The sequence below is a fragment of the Lactuca saligna genome, chromosome 2 (genome assembly GCF_052625555.1).
Source record: "Lactuca saligna cultivar CGN05327 chromosome 2, ASM5262555v1, whole genome shotgun sequence".
Taxonomy (NCBI): Eukaryota; Viridiplantae; Streptophyta; class Magnoliopsida; order Asterales; family Asteraceae; genus Lactuca; species Lactuca saligna.
In genome coordinates this window covers 172236876-172261713 of record NC_136418.1, presented here as the reverse complement: position 1 = coordinate 172261713, position 24838 = coordinate 172236876, and the positions used below count along the sequence as shown (strand labels likewise).

The following is a 24838-nucleotide window of genomic DNA, read 5'->3' as shown; positions in this document are numbered from 1 at the left end:
TAATTCTAAATAATCTTCTATAAAAAATAATGATTGTTATATCTTAACTAAATAGCTCGAATCTGTGGGTGTTACATGTCCTGCCTAGCTTATCCTTATTTCATAGAACTATAAATATTCTTTAGGATTAGTGAAAGGTCTAGCCTACGTTACCAGATTGGCATTGAAAATAACAAGCTATATTATTCTAGGTTAATACTTGCTAGACGTATTACCCATTATGCCAAAGGGTTACCTGTCAATCATGTGAGTAAATGTCCCGGTGAGTTATTTCACTATACTATGTGTTATAATATATATCCATGTATGTTAGGACATAGTAGTTAGTAGGGTAGAGTCAATAGTATAGCCTCTATGTGCATGTATTAGTTGAACTTAAGGTATAGTCTCTATGTATGGTTATATATGTCGGGTGGGGCCCATTATGTAGTTTGGGTGGGGTTCGTTATGTACGTTGGGTGGGCCCCATTAGGTAGTTTGGGTGGGGTCCATTATGTAGTTTGGGTGGGCGCCATTTGTATGCATGTATATGTATTATGGTATATAGTATCTTGGGGAACTCACTACGCCTAGCGCTTACCTAGTTGTTATAAACATTTTTCAGGTACTTCGTGCAAAGGGCAAGGTTCGACTATACACACGCGCATTCGCAACATGTTTCTGCATAATGTAACCATACTCTGGTATATTTTAATAAATAAAAATGAAAATTTTGTGTTGAAAATCAAGACGTTACAAGTTGGTATAAGAGCCTTGGTTAGAGCGAACTTGATTAACACTCATGTAATTCCACACTCAAACTGAGGATCTTAATATCTTAACAAAATCTTTTTAAGAATATGAATTTTGTTCAAAAGAAAAGAATGTAATTCATACAATCAGCCAAAGCTTAGAAAGGAAAGTGATTCCATATATGAAATGTTAGAAATGCATGCTAGTATGTAGGCTAGGGATCTTTTAGGAATTACCAGTTAAAGATTGCCTAATTCTTAAATATGCCTTATAGCTTAAGGATTTGCTTTTTTTTTTTTTTTTTTTTTTTTTTTTTTTTTGCATAGAACCTATATTGATATTAATTAGTTATTTGACAAATACCTTAGGTTGCATACCCCCAGAATTAAATAGTTTTAGGTTGCCTGATTCGACACTATTTTGCAACTCTCGTTTGAGTCCAACCGTTGTACTATTAGATCTTTCAGTTGATGGACCGTTTGATTTTAGAAGCATGTAATCGTATTCGTCAGATAGATAATTATTTTATGTAGAAGTTTTCCTTGGCAAATAATAGGGTAAAGTAGAAAGGATCCTAGAAAAATAGTCTAGGAAATATAATAGGTGCTTGATAGGGCACATACGTACGAAGTGAGGCAACAATAGAAACGAAAAATACTGATGGTGTAGCACCTGGTTCCTGGTATGTAAATCTTATTTAAGTATTTTCCATTTTTATCCTTGGACTCGGCGAGTCATAGGTCCGACTCGCCGAGTAGGGACGAGACCCAGGACACGTTTAAGTTGGCGACTCGGCGAGTCCATATCCTGGACTCGGCGAGTCACCGCTGTTGGATGAAACCCTAAGTTTCAAGGGTTTGCACCCTATTTAAACCTCATATCCGCCCCTTGCTAGCCCCCATTCACCCCCAGAGCTCCCAACCCTCGTTCTAAGCTTGTTCCTTGAGAGTTTGAGGCTATTGTGTGTGTGTTCTTGAAGGCTTTGAGGCAAGAAGGGGAAGTAGATCAAGAGGAAGGAGATCCATCCAAGCATCATTGTGTTTTTCAGCAGTTTTATTGAGGTATATCCCATTTTTCCCCTTGTTTCTATGCTTAAGGTTTCATTTAAGACATTCTTGAGCCATTCCCCAAGCTAGTATGTGCATAATATTTCATAATAAGTTGATTGGCCTCTAGATCTAGGCAAGATTGAGCTCCAGGAGCTCAGATCTGTTAGCTTTATGGACCCATGTAGCTTGTTCACCCTAGATCTACCCTTTTGAGGCATTTTGAACCCTAAAATCCATATTGGTGAATATCTACACGTAAAGTTGGAAACTTTACGTGTGATTCGTGTCTTAGAAGCCCATATCTATGAATGGCATGGACTGGAATCGAACAAATCGGTGTAATTAATGGATGCATGGTGACGACTCGGCGATTCGTTCATGTGACTCGGCGAGTCTGCTCGCGAGTCACCGAATTTGTCCCTTTTTGTTGTATCGAGTTTGAGCAGTGAGTCACAGGGTGTGACTCGGTGAGTTGGAAGCTGAACTCACCCATGGTAGGACTCGGCGAGTCATGGCCTGGCTCAGCGAGTCCAAGGCAATCTTCATAGATCAAGAACAGACTCGGCGAGTTGTTCATACAACTCGGCGAGTCTAAGCATGAGTGTTCATCAGATGAAGATGAACTCGATGAGTTGTTCATACAACTCGGTGAGTAGGACAAAGAACTTCAATGTCAGTTTAGAAGAACTCATCGAGTCATAGACTAACTCGACGAGTAGAATCAGGGACCCAAGACAATCGTCTGGATAGGAACTCAGCGAGTCGGGTCAACTGAAAGTTGACTCTGACTTTGACTTAGGGTTTGACCAGGGGTAAAATGGTCATTTTACCCAAAGGATAGTTAGCAGTGTGTGATTGAGTATGTTGTGGGAATTGCAGTCGGAGGATTTCCAGAGCAGCAGCAGCAGTCAGTCAGTTCCCGATCAGTTCAGCAGCTACTTTGAGGTGAGTCACCTTCCAGTAGCGGTGGGTCTAAGGCCACAATGTCGGCCCACCAGTAGGAGATGTGTGATTAGATGATTGTCTTTGTGATATTCATCTAGGGTTGCTACTACTGTGTTATGTTATGTGTTAGTGACAGTAGGGGAAATAGTCCCCCAGAATACCGGTCGATAAGGCCGAAGGGGCGGTCATGCCCAGCCATGCTAGATAGACTATGTGATGTATGTGTTATGTGGTAGTAGTAGGGGGTGAAATATTCCCCAGTATCCGGTCGAAAGGACCGAAGGGGAGGCCAGCACCCAGATATGCGAGGCAGTATCCGGTCAGGAGGACCGAAGGGGTAGGTCGGGTACCCAGATATGCCTGACAAATTTACGTATGTTATGTGATTATGTGGTATGTGGTACAGTGGGGGAACTCACTAAGCTTTGTGCTTACGTTTTACAGTTTTGGTTTCAGGTATCTCTTCTTTGAAGGGGAAGGAGCTAGAGCGGTAGCGGCACATCATGCACACACTCTGGTTTCCGCATTTACGAGATTCACTGGGATTTGTACTCTGATATTTTGATGGGTTGTATGGTTTGGCTTTTTAAACATGGTTTATGTTGTGTTATCGTGTGATCAAACAATGTTTTTAATTGTTAACGTTTTCTAAAGTAATGTTTTAAAACGAAATTTTTGGACGTAAAAATTGGGTCGTTACAGATGGATTCTACGAACATGAGTGATTAGGCCCTTATAACACTAGGTGTGTCAAAATTCCTATCGGTAAATGGGTGTAGTGACTTAGAAACCTTGGATCAGTTCTTGGGTCTAGTATGGATAAGTGTGGAAGGTAGTATAGGCATGTACTACCGGAAGCACAGGATCCATACATGAATCAAGAAAAGCCACAAAGTTACTAAGGAACTAGAGAGGATTTGAATATTCCTTTAGAGTTAGTTCCATTCGTATTAACCCATTCCTGTTACACCTTCAGCATGGTAATGGTCAAAAGATCAAGCGGGTTGGGTTATGGATCTAAAGGGTCTGGAACAAGTGAGGTCGAGATGTGTGATCGGATAGATGTGGAAGTATCAACAACTGTGAGAGATATAATCTTGGAAATGATTTGAACTATTAAAATTGAACTTATAGCCTTGGTTGATGAACGCTACACTGCCATTTACAGTACTGCTTCTGCTGTAATCACTGATGCAACACTGACTGTAGACAAAGAAATTCCCTATAGAGAGTTCAATAACACCAAACCCCTTGAGTTTGATGGTGTTAGGGATCCAATTTTTTTTCCATGTGATGGATCTCAGACGTGGAAGGATGCCTCTACATTTGTGCTTGTCTGATAAACCTGAAGTTCAGATATGCGTAGAATATTTTACATCTAGGAGCAAAGGAGAGACTGGTGGAACTTTCTCTCTAAGAACTATTATGCTACACCCCCAACCAAGGCGGCAGAACACGTCGGGCTGTGCGACTAAGTTCATGGATCACAGGTAAACTGAATATATATCACAACTATAACAATAAACAATATAGAATTCATGTTCCATCTTGATATTTAAATACAAGGTTTTTATAAATAATAATAATAATAATAATAATAATAATAATAATAATAATAATAATAATAACAATAATAATAATAATAATAATAATAATAATAATAATAATAATAATAATAATAATAATAATAATAATAATAATACATGAATTTCCTGAAGAAATAGGCATATAATACAACAACAAGTAAACTTGGTCACCTATAATCCAATCTGTCTTGAATGTCTGTTTAGTGACTTCCTGAGAATACATGTAGTTTTGAGGGTCAACACAAGGTTGGTGAGAGTTACAGGCTTTTTGCTAAGAATAGTAATACTTTTAATAAGTCTAAAAAGTATTATCTTTGTATGTATAACTATAGTTAAAAATTATGTTTGCAAAGAGTCTTTGAAAGCCAAATTGTATCTTTCTATAAGTAATCCATACTTAAAACCGTATTTGTAAAGAATCTTTGAAAGCTAAAATGTATCTTTTAAAAGTAAATCCATACTTAAAATAGTTTTGAAAGCAACCAAGCCCATGGTTTGTAGTGGGATAGAGAGATATTCCAGTTAATATTTATAGTAAATCCATACTTATCACCCGCTTCGATTGTTCAGTCGAGGTTGTAGCTAGCAACCGCATGTAGGGATGTCAATCTCGTATAGATCTATACATATGTATCTCGCTCCGAAGATCAACGGTTATAGTAGTGAGGGTATGCTAAGTATTTAGACTCTGCTAATGAATATAGTCTCACTAAATAGCCCTTAACTAAAAAGTATGTGAATTGCTCTCAGTCCTAACTTAATTGTGGTTAAGTCACTAGCCATAATGAATTTCAATGTATAAAGCTTATAGAAGCCGAGTATGCTTGTTATGTATGTAAAAATGTAATATATACTCGCTTTTATAAAGATGTATGTTTCAAAGTAATAAACATTATGTACAAATATAAACTTTATGTATTTAAACATATAAATATACATAAATAGTAATAACTTGAATCCTTGAAATACTACAAAGTTTTATAACGTGCTTGTTATAATATACAAATCATATAAAAATCATATATTTTTGTATTATGTAGCATTTGTTGTGTGGGATAGTTCTTTCGTGATAAAATAACCATAATACGTATATGAAAAGTTTATATTAGTTTATTTGTAACAATATGTTAAATTGTTAAATATGATTTTTATAAATAAGATTTAATGTATTTCGCATAAAGGATAACATATTTACATAAACAAAGTATATAGGCACATTTTTACAAACTGGATTTATTGTATTTTCAACTAAAATGGTTCAAATAGGATTAATGTTTGAATTTTGGTATCTGTTTTGCTAAGAATAACCAATGATGGGCTTTTTCTGAATAAATGGGTCCAAATTTAGGGTTTGGGGCTGATTTTTTAAAGCTTTGTCAAATAAGGGTTCATTTTGTTCATTTTACTTTTAAGTTTGAGTCTCTTTGAATTTTGACTTGGTCAAAATCAAAAACACGCTTTTTTTTAGGTCGACGTCTCGTTTTAGTCGATCAAAAGGGCTTCAACAACGGGAAAGGGCGTCGTCTTCTTCAGACCGAAGGGGCATTGGATAAGGAACGGGAATGAAAGCAATGGACGAACACAGCGAGAGGGCAAAACACGAAGGCTCGCAGGCTCGATTTCGTCGATCGACCGCGAGATGGTTCATCTCCGGGGTTTGACGAGGCGAAGAAAGAAGATTCGGAGAAGCAGCGAGGCTGCTTTCGTCCTCGTCTGGCTTTGAGATGCGAAGGAGGGAAGGGTCCGATGGGGCAAATCAGTCAGCGACAGCAGGGTGGTTTGGACCTGCTGTGAAATCGGCGAGAGGGGAAAACACGAAGGCTCGCAGGCGCGATTTCGTCGATCGCTCGCGAGAAGGTTCTTCTCCGGGGTTTGACGAGGCGAAGAAAGACGATTCGGAGAAGCAGCGAGGCTACGTTCGTCCTCGTCTGGCTTTGAGATGCGAAGGAGGGAAGGGTCCGATGGGACAAAGCAGTCGGCGACGGCAGGGTGGTTTGGACCTGCTGTGAAATCGGTGAAGGAAAGACACAACCAAGAGGGATGCGAGGGGCCTACTGGTCGTCGATTGTGGAAATAGGGCAGCAGGTGGGGGCTTTGGTGGGTTTTGCTCGACCGGAGAAGGGGAAATGTGCGAGAGGTGACGATGGCTGGTCGGAAATCGTTAGGGCAACGGTGGCAGTTCCGATCAATAACAGGTATAAAGGTTCTTTTTGGGATTTTGTTTTTCTGTTCACGGGAAAATGGTTGTAGGGGTGGTGAACATGTGATTTGGGGCTTGATAGTCTTGACAAATGCAGGTGGGAAGAAGCTGGAACGAAAGGGGACATGAGTCTTTTTTTTTTTGGTTCTTGATTTTGGCTTTAAAAGAAGTGGAGTGTCAGATCGAGGGTAGAGTGGGGTTGAAGGTAAATGTGACTGATGCAACAACTTGAAATGATTTTAGGTTAGGTAGATTTTTGTTGATCTTTGGATGATTTTTAGGTACTAATGCGATCTATAGAAGATTGTAAGTACTATGTACAATTTGATTCAAGATTTGGTACATGTGCAAATTGATGTTCATTTGTGTGAGTGTGTGTGAGAAGAGTGGGAATCGAGAGTGACAGTGGAGGATTTGAGAATCTGTCATATTCATGTATTTGGTTCAATTTATTTTAGGATTATATTTATTAATAGTTGTGTATTTGATTAAGACTTTTGAAGGCAATCATGCATATACATAATACTTATATACTCCTATTATTAGTTTGTTGTACATGTGTGGTTATATTATATAAAGAAAATGAGTATTACATGTATAAAGAATTCAAGCTTATAGCGCATACTATAAGTTGGTCCTTGGAAATAACATATGTGTTGCTAATATATACATCGTACATGCAATGTTGTTATTTGATGTCCATTTGACAAATATATATATATATATACACACATTTTGATCATTTAATGTTTATTAGTTATGATTTATAAAATCCATAATACTTATCTATAGTTGATCACAAGTTATTAGTTATGTATCAATATAAATGGTTATGCTCGAAAATATCAATATAATGTTATATCTATCTTAAAACTCACATTTGTTGGGTTGGATAATAATATATTATTTCTAGAATATATTGTCAATAATTGAAATCATATCGAAATCAAAAGTTTAAGATTTCACGATTTACTGATTCAAAACGTTTGATTTTTTCTACTTTTATAAATATTTTTACTAAAAATATTTCAAGTATAAAATTAAATAATAGACTATAGCATGAGTCCAAAAATGTTTTCGGAATTCCCATCTGAGGTGTGTATGTCCCTCAGCGGATAGAAATGGTTTTAACAGTTTTAAGATAATCAATATCATATTGGTTTTGAATTTTTAAAACGGTCGTATCTTTTGCATACAAACTCCCTTTTGGACATTCTTTATATTCCCAGAAACATAGAAACATGTACTATGAGACTAGAGTGTTTGTATTGCTCACAACCACTTAATACGGAATTTCAGTTTTTCAGACGCATTAACTATGGTTGTTGTTTGATTCGTTTATCAGCTTACACATTTGGAAGTAGAATAACATCTGGTATCTTATATTAGTTAAAATGAACTCATTTAATTTACAAAAGATGCACTAAAACTCAATGAATTAAATTACAAAGAGATTTACCGTGAACTTGATCGTTCATAGTCTTTGACCTAAATTATGGGATGTCACATTACCTCCTCGTTAAGGGAATTTCATCGTGAAATTATTTAGTTATAGATTATTTTGTTCCACTATCATTTTGTTCTACTGGTGGAGGGAGCATCACTGGATAGTTGCAGGTACTTTTGTTTCATCTGATCTTCACATTCCCAAATAAACTTCGTCTCTCTACAAGAGTTCCATCGGGCGGTTACTATAGGTATGCAGATTTTTTGAGGCCATTGATTTATTGATCTAGTGATCTCCACCGGTTCCTCCACGAAGTGGAGTTTAGTGTTGATATGGATCTCATCAAGGGGAAATACAAGATTCTCATTAGAGAGACACTTTTAAGATTACATACGTAGAAGGTATCATGAAATTTATTAAGTTCTTGAGGTAAATTGAGTTTGTAAGCCACCAGAACAATCCTTGCTAGGATTTCACAAGGTCCATTGTGATGGGGGGTTGAGTTTACCATGTTTTCCAAATCGAATGACACCTTTTCATACTACGACCTCTAGTAGGACATGATCTCCTACTTTGAATTCTAATGGTTTGCATCTTGTGTCAACGTAGCTTTTCTAACGATTATGTGTGGCCTTTAATGTTGGGTTTTAGCCATAAGAACTTTCCTATGTGCGCATGCAAAACCCTATTGCTTGGATTTAGGCTTTCTATCAAACATGCTTTTGAATCCAAGACTTCTAATGGCTAATTAGGTTAAACAACAACATTAATACAGATCTAGAATCATACCTTTGAGTTCCTTGTTGATCTTCTTGTCTTGGAGCTTCTAGAGTCACAATTGTCACTCCTCTGATGGTTCACAAACACCAATAGCAAGCAAGATGATTTAGGAGAGAGGAGAGGGGATGGAATTCGACCAGAGGTTCCTTTCTTTAGGTTCTGAAAGCTTGTCCCCGAATTCCACACCCCAAGGGCCTATTTATACCTTTAGACTCCTTAAGGGTTTCACCCTAAACCCTAATTGGATAATCTTCACTTAAGGCTATCCAAATCCATTCCATAGATATCCTTATGGACTATTTTGAGCTATCCTAAAGCTCTTAGAAACCGTCCAAAGTCCATCCTAATGGATTTATAGTCTAAAGTCTAACTATCAAACAATTGACAGTTTATACCCTCTTATTTAATTAATCTCTTTAAGTCACCAAATTAATACCAATTAATCTATAACTTATATTAATCAAATAGCTAAATATTATTCCTTATAATATTTACTCTCTCTTAACAAATCATCCTTCAAGTTGCTATGGTGAAGGCAACCCAAAAGGACCATGCACCACCGAATATAGTTATAGCCTTAGACACTATTCCAACAGTCTCCCACTTGGATAAGTCTAGTAACTATACAAGTATAATACGGTTTGCAATCGTAGCTCTCAAAGACGCTGTCAACTCTGATCTAATCAATCTTGTCCTTTAGATAAGGGATCGTACAGTCCTCTGTTAGATATCATGCTGACAATCCTATGGAATGGTTAGTCTAGCATTTAGATTTCTCGATCTTCGATTTATTTGACATAGAACTTAATCGAACACATCAATTCAGTTCTGACCGGGCCCGGCACATAAGTCAAATCAAATCATCGAGTGGCCAAGATATCTCTTCTACCCTCTTAGGATAAAATTTACAGATAAACTTCGACTTATATGCATTTACTTATTCATTAACCAACTATACACAACAATGCGTTTTATAACATCAAGTTACTGATGCGTTTTCGCATTATCAATGCACAATCAAATAACAAATAATAAACCATATATCTAGGTTTTAAGACCATATGATATTATCGTCTTGCGATCACCTTTTATATCGTATTCCATAAAGTGATTCCAGCAAGCGCGGGTTTATTCCAATGCTCAAAACCAGTTCGTAAGCACTCATGAACGTTGCAGCAACTCTTGCTATGTCTAACACCATTTAGACACTCTACACACCAATTCACGACAATCTTCATTCATATCTACTCCCAACATATGAACGATTGTGGACCATTTGAATAATTCGATTATTCCTAATAAACTCAATTATTCTGGAAGTCAAAACATGCAAAGTGAAACAATAGTTAAACAACTAACATGTGATAGTAACTTTACTCATAAATAAAACTTCTTTATTAATCATCAAATGTTAATTACATTTATCTATTATACGTTTCTAATACAATCTAATCTATGCTAATATCATCCTTCAGCCCAATACTCCTAGCATGCTGTAAGTGCTTAACCCTACTCAGTCCCTTCGTAAGCGGATCTGCTGGGTTATCTTCTGATGATATCCTCTTCACTACGAGTTGTCCTTCTTCTACACGATGTCTAATGAAGTGATATTTTCTGTCGATATGTCGAGATCTACCATGATCCCTCGGTTCCTTGGTCAAGGCAACCGCACCTTCGTTATCACAGAAAATCTCCATGGGCTCCTTTATGGCCGGTACAACTCCAAGATCACCGATGAAGTTCTTCAGCCATATCGCCTCCTTCGACGCTTCGCTCGCTGCGATGTACTCTGATTTGCACGTTGAATCAGCTACGGTTTCCTGCTTGGAACTTTTCCATGTCACTGCTCCTCCATTTAGGGTAAAGACCCAGCCCGACTGCGAACGGTAGTTGTCCCTGTCGGTTTGAAAGCTGGCGTCACTATACCCTCGCACCTTCAAGTCATCACTGCCTCCAAGGACTAAGAACCATTCTTTCGTTCTCCGAAGGTACTTAAGGATGTTCTTCACCGCAATCCAATGTGCTTTGCCAGGGTTCCCTTGATATCTGCTAACCATGCTCAAAGCGAAGGCTACATCAGGGCGAGTACAAGTCATAGCGTACATGATTGAGCCAACTGCGGAAGCGTATGGTACTCGGCTCATTTCTGCTATCTCGGCTTCGGTACTCGGACTTTGAGTCTTACTCAACTTGGCATTTCCTTGTATCGGTAGTTCTCCCTTCTTTGAGTTTTCCATACTAAAACGTTTTAGTACCTTCTCCAAGTAAGTATTCTGACTAAGTCCAATTAGTCTCTTACTTCTTTCTCTTACTATCCTTATTCCCAATATGTAAGAAGCCTCTCCGAGGTCCTTCATAGCGAAGCACTTCCCGAGCCAGGACTTAACCTCCTGCAGAGTCGGGATGTCGTTTCCTATGAGTAATATGTCATCGACATATAGAACGAGGAAGCTTACTACACTCCCACTGGCTTTGACATATACACAAGATTCGTCTTCGCTTCGTACAAATCCAAACTCTTTGACTTTCTCATCGAAGCAAAGATTCCATCTGCGAGACGCTTGCTTAAGTCCATAAATGGACTTCTCAAGCTTACACACTCTATTCGGATGCTTTGGATCCACAAACCCCTCTGGCTGAGCCATGTAAACATCCTCAGCCAACTTTCCGTTAAGGAAAGCGGTCTTGACATCCATTTGCCAAATCTCATAATCATGAAATGCGGCAATTGCTAGCATCACTCTAATAGATTTAATCTTCGCAACTGGCGAGAAGGTCTCATCATAGTCAACTCCGGGAGTTTGAGTAAAGCCCTTCGCAACCAATCGCGCTTTGTATGTGTGTACGTTCCCATCCACGTCGGTCTTCTTCTTGAAGATCCACTTGCACCCTACGGTCTTACGTTCGGGCACGTAATCAACCAAATTCCAAACTTGGTTATCGTACATGGATTGGATCTCGCTATCCATCGCCTCTTTCCATTTCGCAGACTCCGGGCCTGCCATGGCTTCCTTATAACTATTAGGTTCATCAAGATTTATTAGTGTACCATCACTAATATACGTGTCCCCTTCGGTAGTAATATGAAAACCATAAAACTGGGGTTGAACTCTAAATCTATCGGAACGTCTAAGAGGTAAGGATTCGTCAATCGGTTCGACCGGAGTTTCCTCCTCGGGTTGAACGCCAGCGGTAGAGGTTCCTTCATCTATCGATTCTTGAATCTCTTCAAGTTCGATTTGCCTCCCACTGTCTCCTTGGCTTATGAGTTCTCGCTCTCGGAAAACTCCTCTCCTCGCAACAAAGATAACATTATCTTTCGGTCTATAGAAGAGATATCCAAAGGAAGTTTGCGGGTTGCCGATGAAAATACATCGCTCACTTCGAGGTTCAAGCTTGTCGTGAGTACCTCGTCTTACGAAAGCCTCGCAACCCCAAACCTTGATATGTGCCAACGAGGGAACTTTCCCCGTCCACATCTCGTGAGGTGTTTTGGCAACCTTCTTGGTAGGGACTCGGTTAAGGATATGGGCAGCAGTCTCTAAGGCATACCCCCAAAAGAAGATAGGTAGTGAAGCACGACTCATCATAGAGCGAACCATATCCAATAAGGTTCGATTACGCCTTTCTGCCACACCATTCAATTGCGGTGTCCTAGGAGGCGTCAATTGCGAAACTATTCCACACTCCTTGAGATAATCGTGGAATTCAAGACTCAGGTACTCTCCTCCTCGATCGGATCGAAGCATCTTGATTTTCCTGCCCAATTGATTCTCCACTTCATTTTTGAACTCTTTGAACTTTTCAAAGGTTTCTGACTTTTGCTTGATTAAGTAGATATACCCATATCTACTATAATCACCGGTAAAGGTCACATAGAAGCGGTTCCCATCCTTCGTGGTTGATCTAAAAGGTCCACATACATCGGTATGTATTAGGTCTAATAGTCCCTCACCCCTTTCACAAGTGCTCGTGAAGGGTGACTTAGTCATCTTTCCAAGTAAACAAGACTTGCAAGTGTCATCTTCCCTAAGGTCGAATGACTCCAACACTCCATCCTTTTGGAGTTGGGCTATGCGTTTCTTGTTGACATGTCCAAGACGACAATGCCACAAGGATGCTTTATCCATACTAGTGGAAGAATCAATATTCAAAACATCATTTCCTAAGTTATCAACAATCATAACAGTTTCATATATTCCATTACATGGTATAGCTTCAAAGTAAAAGACACCATTTAGATAAGCCAAAATAGAACCATTCTCATTATTAAAAGAAAATCTAAAACCTTGTCTATACAAACCATGAAATGAAATGATGTTTCTAGCCATTTCTGGCGAATAGCAACAATTGTTCAAATTTAAAACTAAACTATTCTTAAGCACCAAAGAATACACTCCAATCTTGGTCACAGGCGACGATCTTCTGTTCCCCATGATTAGATTGATCCTTCCTTGCTCCACATCCCTACTTCCTTTTAGTCCCTGCACATTAGAACAAATGTGATAACCACAACCGGTGTCAAGAACCCAAGAAATAGCATGGTTAGAATCGTTAGATTTTATTGCATATATACCTGCGAAAGATGGCTTGATCTTTCCTTCCTTGATGGCTTGCAGGTAGTCCGGGCAGCTTCGCTTCCAATGTCCTATCTTGTGGCAGTGGTGGCACTCTGCCTCCTTCGGGTTAGAGCAGGGCTTAGAGGGATCAACTTTTGTCCCACTAGAAGAGGAACCATCTCGGGCTTTCACCTTTCGATAGTTATTTGAAGAAGCTTTCCTCTTCTTTCCCTTCCCTTGACCAATTGCCAAGACAGGAGCAGCAGACGGATTGGGAGTTGGTGCAACAGACTTGTCCTTGAAATTGCTCTCAGCAACCCTCAAGAGACCTTGGAGCTTACTTAGAGTGACCTCCTCTTTGTTCATGTGGTAGGTCATCCTAAATTGATTGTACATCGGAGGCAAAGAGTGAAGCACCATGTCGATCGCCTAGTCTTCGCCGAAGTCAACATTTAACTTGCGAAGGCGGTCGACATACCTTTGCATCTTTTGCAAGTGCACGGTAAGAGATTCTCCATGACCCATCTTGGCGGAAATCATGTTGGTGAAGATCTCGTAACGCTCTTGTCTCGCGTTTTGGTGGTACCTCTCCAGCAAGTCTTGATGCATCTCGTATGGATACATGTCCTCGTAGGACTTTTGGAACTCGGAGTTCATGGTGGCGATCATGATGTAATGTACTTTCGTCGCATCTCGCTCATGGGTTTCAAAGGCGGTGATTTCAGCGGGAGTAGCAATTTCGGGGTTGATTTTCTCGAGCTTCTCGTCGAGGAAATACTCTTTATCCTCATAGCGAGCAATGGTGCGAATGTATCTTATCCATTCGCCAAAGTTCGTTCCATCGAAGGTGACCTTTTGGCAAAGGCTCATCAACGTGAAAGAACTAGCAGCAGCGTTGTTTGCGTTTGACATCTTTGGAAAGGACAAAGATAGATTAGAACAAGAATCCCTAATTATCACCCAATAAGAAAAATTAGGGCTAGGATCCAACAATAACATTTACATACTAGAAAAGGGATGCCGTAATCCAACATGCAAATAAATTGAAGGTAAGTGAATGACGATTCACTAATTCTCCATCACAAAACTTAAACTTTTAGTCCTAAGTGTTTTTGAGAATTCCTAGGTTCGGATGAGATTCATTGAACTATTCAATGGCATGTTTAAATCTCGATATGCCCCTCTTGTTTGTGACTGGGATGCCGAGGATCACAAAGCGGGTGTGAATTACCATGCAAATTTACATGGTGCCTTCATTGTTACGATCACCTATTCGATGTGCCGGTAAACCACACACGCTCCACCGAACTATGATAAACAAGGAATCACCCTTCGCCACCTTCGCTTAGAACCAATTAGTGTGCCGGTAAACCACACACGCTCCACTAACATCTTAGCAAGGTGCAAAGTGTAATTTCATGGAATTGCATCAATTCACTTTTCCTAAAGTAACTAAGATTGGGAAATTTAAAAAAAGATTTAGTTACTTCGCATTTCTTATTATACTTTTAATGAGAGGATGAGGTTGCCCTATCCTACCCGTTCGGCTAACGACCCTCCACCAATCAAGCAAGCGGTGGGTGTGAGTGTACACCCATTAAGCGCCATTTTATAGGCCGCAACCTTATACCCACCTTATAGATCGGCTTCGTGAATGAGGCCTACTAGCGGTAAGACTAGCATTTAGTTATACATATATATATTATTCTAATAATGTCATATAAGTATAGGGTTGTATTTTTAAACTTTTTCAAAATCTAGGGTTTGAAATTTAAGTTGTCTAAATTAAAGCTTTTAATCACAAATTTAAATTTCAAAACTATAGGGTAGGTTTTAAACATTTAAAAACATGGAGGATCAAATAACAAATAATTTCAATTAACAATTAATATCTTAATTATCTTTATTTGATTTATCTTTGATTTCTTTGAAGATAATTACCCAAAAATAATTAAAACAATTAATTAATTATCATATAAAGAAACTAAATATTTAATTAGTTGATAATTACCTTTAACTAGATCAATATAACACTTGTATTTATCAAAAAAACGGATTCATATTGATCTAATTAGTTTATGGTAAGTTTGGATAAGATAAACACAAAGAAATCCCGAATCTGGCCTTTCCTGACGCTTGGACTCGCCGAGTACACAAATGGACTCGCCGAGTCAGGCCTACTCGCCGAGTCCACTTTGGAACTCGACGAGTCAGTGACTCAAAAACCAAAAAATCGAATTTTGCAGGTTTGTTTCAGTTATACAAGCAACAATTTGTAGAAAACCAATCTAGGCTCTGATACCACTGTTGGGTTTTAGCCATAAGAACTTTCCTATGTGTGCATGCAAAACCCTATTGCTTGGATCTAGGCTTTCTATCAAACATGCTTTTGAATCCAAGACTTCTAATGGCTAATTAGGTTAAACAACAACATTAATACAGATCTAGAATCATACCTTTGAGTTCCTTGTTGATCTTCTTGTCTTGGAGCTTCTAGAGTCACAATTGTCACTCCTCCGATGGTTCACAAACACCAATAGCAAGCAAGATGATTTAGGAGAGAGGAGAGGGGATGGAATTCGGCCAGAGGTTCCTTTCTTTAGGTTCTGAAAGCTTGTCCCCGAATTCCACACCCCAAGGGCCTATTTATACCTTTAGACTCCTTAAGGGTTTCACCCTAAACCCTAATTGGATAATCTTCACTTAAGGCTATCCAAATCCATTCCATAGATATCCTTATGGACTATTTTGAGCTATCCTAAAGCTCTTAGAAACCGTCCAAAGTCCATCCTAATGGATTTATAGTCTAAAGTCTAACTATCAAACAATTGACAGTTTATACCCTCTTATTTAATTAATCTCTTTAAGTCACCAAATTAATACCAATTAATCTATAACTTATATTAATCAAATAGCTAAATATTATTCCTTATAATATTTACTCTCTCTTAACAAATCATCCTTCAAGTTGCTATGGTGAAGGCAACCCAAAAGGACCATGCACCACCGAATATAGTTATAGCCTTAGACACTATTCCAACATTTAATTGTTCCTTTACTTGAATTATATTCTCCTGTTGTTTCATGAATGATTGTAGGATAATTGTGTAGAGTATCTCTAGCATTCTTTTTAGCTACTTAGGTATCTCCAACTTATGTACATCATATCGTAGAACAATATCTACGTCCATACAAGGACTCAAATGGAGCAGCCTTTATGCTAATGTGATAAGTATTGTTATATGAAGACTCATCTAATGGCCAATGAGTATCCCATGAATTATTGAAGTTTATCACCCAAGAATGAACCATGTCTTCTAGAGTTTGTATTGTTCTTTTGCTCTATCCATCTGTTTGAGGATGGTATGTTGTACTCATATCAAGTTTGGTTCCTAGGGACCTCTATGATTGCTAAACTTTGGATGTAAATCTACTATCTCGGCTTGAGATGATAGGTATTGGTACATCATGCAATCTGACTAATTCCTTGGGATAGGCCTTGGTGATTTTCTCTATCTTGTTAGTTCCTTTGATGGCTAGGAAATGAGCGGACTTGGTAAAACGGTCAGCCACTAACCAAATAGTGTCTTAACTACTTGAAGTTCTTGGCAAATTTGTTATGAATCCCATGGTTATCTGTTCCTATTTCCATTTCGGGATTGACGGTTGTTGTAGTAGTCCTGATAGCTGTTGGTACTTTGCTTTGACTTTGGAGCAAGTCAAACATTTACTAACATGGATGGTAACCTCTGCCCATAGTTGGGCCACCAATAAAGCTTCTTGAGATCGAGATATATCTTATCTGATCTGGGATGTACCGAATATCTCGATTTATAAGATTCATTTAAGACTAGAATCCTAAATTCAACAAACTTTAGGGTCCAAATTATGTTCATGAAATATCGTGTTCCATCTTCATTGAGGTCAAAAATATTTTTCCATACATCGCAGGTTTTCTTCTATGATATTCTCGGGTTTGAGTGTTTCTAGCTGAGCATCACGAATTTGGGTGGTGAGGTTCGAGTGAATGGTTAAGATTAGAGCCTTTACACGAAGAGGCTTTGATCGCTTTTTCCTGCTTAAGGCATCTACCACGATGTTTTTTTATAGGATGATAATGAATCTCCTTCTAGTCGAAGATGTGTTGGAGGATTTTTATGGTCGGTGAACACGACGCACTTCGTTCCGTAAAGGTAGTGTCTCCAAATCTTTAAGGCAAACACTATAGCTCCCAACTCTAAGTTATGGGTAGTGTAGTTGGTCTTCTTTGGCTTGAGTTGTCTGGATGTATATGTAATGACTTTATTCCTTTGCATCAATACGCATCCTAACCGTAGGTATGAGGCGTCGCAGAATAATACAAATTCTTCTGTTGTTCCCTCTGGAAGAGACAAAATTGGTGCATTGCACAACAATTGTTTTAATTTCTGGAAGGTGGACTTTTGTCTGTTTCCCCAATCAAATTTCTTGTCCTTTTGGGTTAGAGCGGTGAAAGGCTTGCCTATTTTGGGAAAATTCTCGATGAATCTCCTATAATAGCCTGTAGCCCTAAGAATTGGCATACTTCGGTTGGTATTGTCATTCAGTCCAAATAGCATAGCCAAAAACTCATAGTGATAGTGTCGATTCTTGAATGTTGTCTTTGTAATATATGCTTATTGCACTCTGAGTTGATGGTATCCAAATCTTAGATCGATCTTTAAGTAGTAACAGGATCCTTGTAGTTGGTCGAACAAGTCATTGCTCCTCAGGAGTGATATCGATTCTTGATGGCGAGTTTGTTCAACTCTCGATAGTTGATGCATGTTCTGAACGATCCATCCTTCTATTTGAAAACAATACCGGAGATCCTCATGGAGAGAAGCTTGGCTGGATAAAGCCTTTGTCAAGAAGTTATTAGAGTTGACTATATAGTTCTTGCATTTCCGAGGGAGCCAGACGATAAGGATATCTTTCTACTAATGATGCACCCGAGATTAGGTCGATTCAGAATTCAACCTGTCTAACTAGAGGTATTCAAGGTATATCCTCTAGATATACATATGGGTATTCACACACTTGTGATATGTCTTTGATTTCCTTACCTTTTTCTTTCATATCCACCACGTGGACCAAGAAATCGAAGTATCTCTTCTGAAAACACCTTCTTGCCATGCAAGAGACGATTCTTAGATTCTTTATTGATTTATCTCTAAAAATCACGAGGGCATTGTTGTTTGGTAAAGGTAGTTGGATGGCCTTTCGTAATGTAAATCTATGCTTGATGAAGTGGTAACCAATCCATGTTGATGATCACATTGAAACTTCTAATGGTCATAGGTGTTCTGTTAATGTGGAAGACATGGTTATTCAGGGTGAGAAGGTAATTAGTGAGTATTTCTAAGGTGTTTTCTAACTGGCTGTTTGCTACTTCTACCATGTAAGCTTCGCTAAATTTGCGTGATTTATGGTTAATCGTGCTTCTAAACATATGGAAAATAAATCTTCTATTGGCATTAGTATCAAATAATATTGATGAATAAATATTGTTGATAGGAAAACATACCAGTAACCACAGTTGGTTCCAGTTGAGCATCTCCAACACCTATCACGAATTTTCTTCCTTGGCCACCCTGATTCTTTAGTTTCGGGGAGTCCTTGAAATGCCCTAGTTGATTACATTCAAAGCAACTTTAGCTTCCTCCTGTAGCAATGGTTGAGGTTGTGTTATTCAGGGTCTTTCTGCAAAACTTAGAGGTGTGACCTCTTAAGTTATAGATACTGCAAACCATACAATTTCCGACATGGTGGAAATTGCACTTGGTACTCTGGGGTAACTTCCCAGGGTAAGGATTTGATGGAACGTCAGTGTTTGTGATTGTGATGTACACAACCACAGATTCTTATTGGGTTTATGATACTTGGAGTTCCCTTTTGACTTGCCATGGAACATCCTTTTTGTACTACCCACCTGGTTTACTTCAATTTGTGGGGTTATGGTAACCTGACGGATACACTGCTTAGTCAATTGTTAGGCCAATTGCTTGGCACTACCAAAGGTAGTGGGTCTGGATGCAGTAACCAGACCTTGAAGTTGTGAAGTTAATCCCTAGATGTACTTTTCGGTCTATTTGTATTCCAGGTTCACCATTTCCGGGCAAAGGTTTGCGAGGTCGTTAAATCAGGAGGTGTAAGCAGACACCTCTAGGGGTGTAAATAATCCGATTCGATCCCGAGCTTGGTCGGGCTCGACTCGGGCTTGTTTAAGATATGAGGGGCTCGAGCTCGAGCTTGACTCGATTCGAGCTTTATTTCTTCGAGCTCAGATCAAGCTTGTGAAGAATTGTATAGGCTCGGCTCGGGCTCAAGATCATATCGTTTTTTGTATGATAAGCCTAAATAAGCTTAAGCTCGGTTCAAGCTCGTTAAGAAGCTCATTTACGAATACCCTACATCCTTAATTCCTCAAATATTTTTTGATTTTAATATATAAAAATAATAATAATGTATATTATATATAGGCTTGTTTAGGCTCATTTAAGCTCATGAGCTCACTGATTGAAGCTCGGTTCGAGCTCGTTTAATAAACGAGCCTTATATTTTGGCTCGGGCTCGGCTCAGGCTAATTTAATTCAATATCGAGTCGATCTTTTAATGATTCAATCCTGAGTAGTTCATGAGTAGCTCGAGTCACTTACACCCCTAATCACCTCCAATCATCTCATGGTAAGGTTCCAAATTATAGAGAGTGATCAATTCCAGAAATCCTACAGATTTCCAAGTTACAGATAGAGAACTGAAATCTTACCCGTTTCAAATGGTAGAGAGAGAAGTCTGGAGACTACTGAATGATCAATTAGGAATTATGGGTTTCTCTGCTACGATGGTAGCGGGGCTATTGATTCTTTGTTCTTCTTTGGGTTTAGGCGAACTAGGAAAATCTGAACGTTATCCCATATTTTTAAGTATTTTTAAAATGTATATGTTGTTTTGGTGTTGACATTAGATTTCTAAGGTACTAGGTTTCTGCAGCGAATCTTGAGAACATCCTTCAATCTCTAAGACTTTCAACCATTATAGTTTGTCAAACTCCTTGCTCAAGGTTGGTTGTGCATCGGCTCGACCTTAAATTGTTGGGTTTTGAGCACTATAACACTCCTATGGTGCACATGCAACCCTAAATGCTTTGGATCTATGTTTTCTCTAATTACACATGCATTTTTCATTTTTTCCAAAGCATTCTCCCTAGCTATCATACAATTGAAGCTATACAAAATAAACTTGGTTTGGATGCTTACCTCTTGAGTAGAGTAGAGTTCTTGACCTTTAAAAGCTTGAGCACCTCAAGTGTGATGCCTCTATTGGTTCCCAAACCACCAAAATGCAAAAGGAGGCTTAAGAGAATAAGTTGTTTATCTCCAAGAGATGGTGTAGCCGATTTTGGCTCTAGAAGGGTTCTATTTATAGTATTGTACATGCTAGAGTTACACTTTGTAAACCCTAATAACCCATGACTTTCCACATTCTCATGCTCCATAGGTTTAACCTCCATGGACTATCCATGGATTAGTTTATTGGCCCACACTACAAGAATGAATAATTTACATAATTAATCCCGCTATATTTAATTAGTCTCTTTTGATCACAAAATCAATTCCAAATTAATTCTTGATCAATACTAATTAAATAATATGATTTCATATTAATATATTGAACTTGTAGTATATTAATAAATCATAAACAACCTCATTCTCAAAATCCATCCTATCAAGTTGCACTAGTGAAGGCAACCCAAAAAAGACCATGCTACAATCGGGTTAAGTACATCCTAGTTATAGTTATGGGCTTAGACACCAAATCCAATAGTCTCCCACTTGGATAAGTCTAGTAACTATAATTGCCAATATGACTTCAGGATCCAACTTAGCAATCGTAAGCTTTCAAAAGCCGTTGTCAACTCTGAACCAGTCAGTGACACATCCTTTAGATAAGGGATCATATAATCCTCAGTTCTCAAGATATCAGCTAGACAAACACATGGAACAATGCAATACTTATTGTCCAGCAGTTTGTTTCCTGATTTTTGATTCGTCCGACATAGAACATAACTGAACACATCAATTTAGTTCTGACCGGGCCGGACACATACTTAAAACATAATCATCGAGGGGCCTAATATATCACTTTTAATCCTCTTAGGATAAAAGGGAACAAATAAACTTTGACATTATATGCTTGTACTAACTACTCACTAAATCATGCACAATGATATGTTTTATAACATCAAGTTACTGATGTGTTTTTGTATCATCAATGCACAACCAACTTGTAGTTAACAACTCATATATCTATTGGAATAGTGTCTAAGGCTGCAACTATATTAGGCAAGTATTTGACCCGTGTTAGGTGCATTTCATGTACCCATTTTGTAGCTTTATTTTATAAAAGTACATTGCATATAGGCTTAAACTCAAGCATTTTGCATGTTTTTCGGGATTTTTCATGAGGCAATTTCATTCAAATACTTTTGTGATATTTTAGGGACTTTTGGAGGAAGGATATTGTTGGAGGAGGTAAATAAAAGTTGCGGACAAAATTTCAGGACTTGCGGAGCACCGAGGAGCAAGATATCAAAGAAATGAGGATTTTGGCTTTACAGAGATTTACACGGCCGTGTAAATGCAAGCCTTGCGTTTACGCGGGCCGTGTAAATGTAGATTTTTGCGCAGTATACTTTTGCGTTTACGCGGGCCGTGTAAATGACAGTGTTAATTTACGCGGGCCGTGTAAACGTAAACGTGAGTTTTAAAGCAGTTTTTCACCATTCTTAAAGGGGGGAACCGACTTTTTACATAGGGGTCGACTTTTGGAGTAGAGAAGGAGAATTTCTTGAGGATTTTGAAGTTGATTAACACTTGGGAACATTTGATTTCATTTTGTAAGAACTTTAATTTCATTTTCTAGATTTGTGATCTTGTTCTAGCCATGAGTGGCTAGGACCCTAAATTCTCCAACTTTATGTCTTGACATTTGGATGTGATTTCAATCATATGACTTGATGTTTGCTTTCAATTTTCTATCTAGTGAATTTGATTTTGTCTCAATTGAATGTTTGATTCTAATTGTGATTCTTATTGGCCATTTGGATTAGGGTTAGATCATTCAAGTTATCTAATTGCAAAATCCATAATTGTTTTGTAAATTGGACTAGGTAACAAGCACTAATCTGATTTCTATTGAATGAAATTAGTGTAAATCTATTCACACATTCTTATGCTCCCGAGCTTATGAGGAGTATTGATTATTGTTGGGAACATTCACATAAAGTTTAATGCAATCTTTCAACCTAATTCTAAGAGCTTGTTTAGATTAGATTGGTAAGGTTAGGATTAATCAAAGAGCTTGTTTTGGTTAATTATTGTGGTGAATCGGAAGTGTTAGAGCTTGTTAACACTTTCAAGTACCAACTTAGATAGAATTAAACAAATATCTTGTCATCCATGGAATCACATTGCTAATTTGTCTTGCATAGAGTTGGAGTTCTCACAAATCCCGAATTTGTTTCATTTAATTGATCATTTACTTATTGCTTTATTCTTTTGTTTAAATCATTGCATACCAACCCCCCATTTATGTGACCATTATTGTACCTTCCGTAAAAAGGTATAAACATTTGTTTCGTGTCTCTGTGGATCGACCCTACTTACCTTGTATTACATTTCTAGTACAAAGTAGTAGTGTTTAAGGAGTTATTTTACCCCTTTATTTGTTGGGTTTGACACGCCTAACAAATTGGCGCCGTTGCCGGGGACACGGTGTTACTAATTGTTTATGCCAAGCATTTTGTGAGCAGGTGCTTTCAAAAAAAAAGTCAGGTAGAAGATAAGTTTTCAATTGAAGGAAGTGGTGAGAAGGTTAATGTGTTGTAAAGGCCCACCTACTTAGAACAAAGCACATTCAGGGGCCAAGTCGAGCCAACGACTTAAAACAAGGGCAGCTAACTGGGAGGCAACCCGGGGGGTTTTTTTTCCTTTATTTTAAAACTTTTTAGTCTTTGGTAAATTTCAAGTTTTTGTTAATGTCCCAAATGGTTTTAAACTTATTTTTTATGCCTAGAAAATGAATCTCCGGCTCCAAAAATACTTCATGGATGGCTTGGGGAGGATGAAGAGGAGGTTCACACCACAATTGTGAGGCACCAAGAACGATTTGGTAAATTCTTTCCATATCTTCAATCGTTCATATTTTACTTAAAATTCAATTTGTGTGCATTTGTGACTGTTTTGGACCCATTCCCAAATCAGCTACCATCCTCCACCATCTGACTCTCAATAGGCCGACTATACCTCTCTCCAAGCATCGAGGACGATGCTTATTTTAAGCTTGGGGAGGGGCATCCATCCAAACATTATCCCGTTGCATGTATGTTGCATATAAATTTTGTACATATTGCATTGCATTGCATTATTTTTCTTTGTCATTTTTTAGAAAAAATTTCAAAAACCAAAAAGATTTTCTTTCTACTCTATTTTTATTATACTTTTTGCATTTTGCATCTAAATTTTTGCATTTTCATTTAACTTGAAAAAAAAAAGTAAAAGTAAAAATTTTTGATCCAATTCCAAGCAGCCGAATCTTCTCAAAACAGTTGAGATGGTAAGTGAGTTGTGTGCCTTGAGATTTTACTTGCTATTTTTATTAAAAAAAATCTAAAAGCAAGTTAATCACACGAGCACATCTCCCGAAGCTACTTGTGCAAAGCAGAAAATGAGAAGATTGTCAACATTGAAGCATAACAGCAGGTATGAGTCGATTCTTTGGGACATATAACCGGTCTTATGAGTAGTAATGCTCAATTGAACTTAAAATGCCAAATTCAAAAGTTCAAAAAAAGAATGCAAAATCTTAATGTCCAACCTTCCAGCGCTGTTAAAAGTCCTTTCTACTTATTCCCTTTTATATACCCTGCTTGAGGGCATAGATTTCAACTATACTTACGGGTTTTTGCATGTTAACATTTAGTCCCCCGAAAAATATCTTAGAAGTCCTCACGGTAATAGACCGTGAGATGTCCCACAATAGAAAAGTCAAGGATGGAAATATAAGGAAATTGGCCAAATAAATAAATCAATAAGAGTGTTATGTGTTAACTTAGTTATTTGTATTTGTGTTACATAAAAATAAAATAAAAATAAAAAATAAATAAATAAATAAATAAATAACTATTATTAAGTTAATCTGTGACCTTTGGGATTCGAACAAGTAAACTCTGAGGGGTGGTTTACACCTAATCGCCTAAAGCTAAATTGTTTGGGACTGATTGAGTTGAAAATTCGTTACACGGGTTCCATAGAAAGTCATGAACTTAATAATAGCAAATAAAGCTAATCTGTGGCCTTTGAGGTTCGGGCAAGTAAACCCGAGGGATCTCTTTAAATCTAGCACACTAAGGTCATTTGACTTGGATGTGTTGGTTGAAAGCCTGTTACACGGATTTCAAAGAAAGCCATGAGCTTTATTTGTAAAAAAAATGTAATTAGAAAGTTTGTACATAGTTGTGT

At 38.0% G+C, this 24838-nt stretch overlaps 1 long non-coding RNA gene across 1 annotated transcript; it reads left to right on the top strand.

Annotated features, from left to right (window-relative positions):
* Window positions 1–5816: 5816 nt before the first annotated feature.
* On the top strand, window positions 5817–6985 carry LOC145032800 (uncharacterized). Its single transcript, XR_013677212.1, has 2 exons — window positions 5817–6507; window positions 6610–6985. It is a non-coding gene; the product is annotated as an uncharacterized LOC145032800 (long non-coding RNA).
* The last annotated feature ends 17853 nt before the right edge of the window (window positions 6986–24838 follow it).